Here is a 2,500-nt window from a genome sequence, read left to right as displayed (position 1 = left end):
ACGTATAACATGACCATGGTCAAAGAAGCAAGAGGGGAAAAGCTTACAGCACCTGGTATTCCCAGGTGGTCTCCCATACAAATACTAACCAGGACAAACCCTGCTTAGCTTCCGAGACCAGACGAGATCGGGCAATCTCAGGGTAGTGTGACCGTAAGCGATTGCTGACCTCTCATCAAGACTACTTATGCGACTTCATATATGTTGGGTTTCAGATAACAAACTAGTAATGCATAAAAAGACCATGGTAATAGAAGCAAGAGGGGAAAAGCTTAAAGCACCTGGTATTCCCAGGTGGTCTTCCATCCAAGTACTAACCAGGGCAAACCCTGCTTAGCTTCCGAGATCAGACGAGATCGGGCGTTCTCAGGGTAGTGTGACCATAAGCCATTGCAGAGCTCTCATCAAGACTACTTATGCAACTTCATCTATGTTGGGTTTCAGATAACAAACTAGTAATGTATAACAAGACCATGGTAATAGAAGCAAGAGGGGAAAAGCTTAAAGCACCTGATATTCCCAGGTGGTCTTCCACACAAGTACTAACCAGGGCAAACCCTGCTTAGCTTCCGAGATCAGACGAGATCGGGCGTTCTCAGGGTAGTGTGACCGTAAGCGATTGCTGACCTCTCAGCAAGACTACTTATGCGACTTCATCTATGTTGGGTTTTAGATTACACACTAGTAATGTATATCAAGACCATGGTCATAGAAGCAGGAGGGGAAAAGCTTACAGCACCTGGTATTCCCAGGTGGTCTCAAATCCAAGTACTAACCAGGCCAAACCCTGCTTAGCTTCGGAGATCAGACGAGATCGGGCGTTCTCAGGGTAGTGTGACCGTAAGCCATTGCAGAGCTCTCATCAAGACTACTTATGCAACTTCATCTATTTTGGGTTTCAGATAACAAACTAGTAATGTATAACAAGACCATGGTAATAGAAGCAAGAGGGGAAAAGCTTAAAGCACCTGATATTCCCAGGTGGTCTTCCACACAAGTACTAACCAGGGCAAACCCTGCTTAGCTTCCGAGATCAGACGAGATCGGGCGTTCTCTGGGTAGTGTGACCGTAAGCCATTGCAGAGCTCTCATCAAGACTACTTATGCAACTTCATCTATGTTCGGTTTCAGATAACAAATTAGTAATGTATAAAAAGACCATGGTAATAGAAGCAAGAGGGGAAAAGCTTATAGCACCTGGTATTCCCAGGTGGTCTTCCATCCAAGTACTAACCAGGGCAAACCCTGCTTAGCTTCCGAGATCAGACGAGATTGAGCGTTTTCAGGGTAGTATGACCGTAAGCGATTGCAGAATTCTCATCAAGACTACTTATGCGACTTCATCTATGTTGGGTTTTAGATTACACACTAGTAATGTATAACACGACCATGGTCATAGAAGCAAGAGGGGAAAAGCTTACAGCACCTGGTATTACCAGATGGTCTCCCATCCAAGTACTAACCAGGACAAACACTGCTTAGCTTCCGAGATCAGGCGTTCTCAGGGTAGTGTGACTGTAGGCAATTGCAACACTCTCATCAAGACTATTTATGCGACTTCATCTATGTTGGGTTTCAGACAACACTAGTAACGTATAACAAGACCATGGTCATAGAAGCAAGAGCGGAAAAGCTTACAGCACCTGGTATTCCCAGGTGGTCTCCCATCCAAGTACTAACCAGGCCAAACCCTGCTTAGCTTCCGAGATCAGACGAGATCGGGCGTTCTCAGGGTAGTGTGACTGTAGGCGATTGCAGAACTATCATCAAGACTACTTATGAGACTTCATCTATGTTCGGTTTCAAATAACACACTAGTAACGTTTAACAAGACCATGGTCATAGAAGCAAGAGCGGAAAAGCTTACAGCACCTGGTATTCCCAGGTGGTCTCCCATCCAAGGACTAACCAGGCCAAACCCTGCTTAGCTTCCGAGATCAGACGAGATCGGGCGTTCTCAGGGTTGTGTGACCTTAAGGCATTTCAGAACTCTCATCAAGACTACTTATGCGACTTCATCTATGTTGGGTTTCAAAGAACACACTAGTAATGTATAACAAGACCATGGTCATAGAAGCAAGTGGGGAAAAGCTTACAGCACCTGGTATTCCCAGGTGGTCTCCCATCGAAGTACTATGCAGACCAAACGCTGCTTAGCTTCCGAGATCAGACGAGATCGGGCGTTCTCAGGGTTGTGTGACCGTAAGCGATTACAGAACTCTCATCAAGACTACTTATGCGACTTCATCTATGTTGGGTTTCAGATAATACACTTGTAATGTATAACAAGACCATGGTCACAGAAGCAAGAGGGGAAAAGCTTACAGCACCTGGTATTCCCAGGTGGTCTCCCATCCAAGTACTAACCAGGCCAAACCCTGCTTAGCTTCCGAGATCAGACGAGATCGGGCGTTCTCAGGGCAGTGTGACTGTATGCGATTGCAACACTCTCATCAAGACTATTTATGCGACTTCATCTATGTTGGGTTTCAGATAACAC

General features: G+C 45.6%; 4 non-coding genes and 6 pseudogenes across 4 annotated transcripts; all 10 read right to left on the bottom strand.

The window, feature by feature from the left end:
• Window positions 1-40: 40 nt before the first annotated feature.
• LOC125801949 (5S ribosomal RNA) lies at window positions 41-159 on the bottom strand (annotated as a pseudogene).
• Window positions 160-269: 110 nt separating this feature from the next.
• Window positions 270-388, bottom strand: LOC125801863 (5S ribosomal RNA; annotated as a pseudogene).
• A 110-nt stretch (window positions 389-498) lies between these two features.
• On the bottom strand, window positions 499-617 carry LOC125801979 (5S ribosomal RNA; annotated as a pseudogene).
• Window positions 618-727: 110 nt separating this feature from the next.
• On the bottom strand, window positions 728-846 carry LOC125801963 (5S ribosomal RNA; annotated as a pseudogene).
• A 110-nt stretch (window positions 847-956) lies between these two features.
• Window positions 957-1,075, bottom strand: LOC125802030 (5S ribosomal RNA; annotated as a pseudogene).
• A 110-nt stretch (window positions 1,076-1,185) lies between these two features.
• Window positions 1,186-1,304, bottom strand: LOC125801901 (5S ribosomal RNA; annotated as a pseudogene).
• A 327-nt stretch (window positions 1,305-1,631) lies between these two features.
• Window positions 1,632-1,750, bottom strand: LOC125802070 (5S ribosomal RNA). The gene has a single exon (XR_007439033.1). It is a non-coding gene; the product is annotated as a 5S ribosomal RNA (ribosomal RNA).
• A 110-nt stretch (window positions 1,751-1,860) lies between these two features.
• LOC125801843 (5S ribosomal RNA) lies at window positions 1,861-1,979 on the bottom strand. Its single transcript, XR_007439002.1, has one exon. It is a non-coding gene; the product is annotated as a 5S ribosomal RNA (ribosomal RNA).
• Window positions 1,980-2,089: 110 nt separating this feature from the next.
• Window positions 2,090-2,208, bottom strand: LOC125801833 (5S ribosomal RNA). Its single transcript, XR_007438992.1, has one exon. It is a non-coding gene; the product is annotated as a 5S ribosomal RNA (ribosomal RNA).
• Window positions 2,209-2,318: 110 nt separating this feature from the next.
• Window positions 2,319-2,437, bottom strand: LOC125802048 (5S ribosomal RNA). The gene has a single exon (XR_007439031.1). It is a non-coding gene; the product is annotated as a 5S ribosomal RNA (ribosomal RNA).
• Window positions 2,438-2,500: the final 63 nt, after the last annotated feature.

This window comes from Astyanax mexicanus, chromosome 4 (assembly GCF_023375975.1).
Source record: "Astyanax mexicanus isolate ESR-SI-001 chromosome 4, AstMex3_surface, whole genome shotgun sequence".
NCBI classification, from domain to species: domain Eukaryota; kingdom Metazoa; phylum Chordata; class Actinopteri; order Characiformes; family Acestrorhamphidae; genus Astyanax; species Astyanax mexicanus.
Note: the sequence above shows the minus strand (reverse complement) of the source record. Positions and strands in the feature narration are given on the sequence as shown.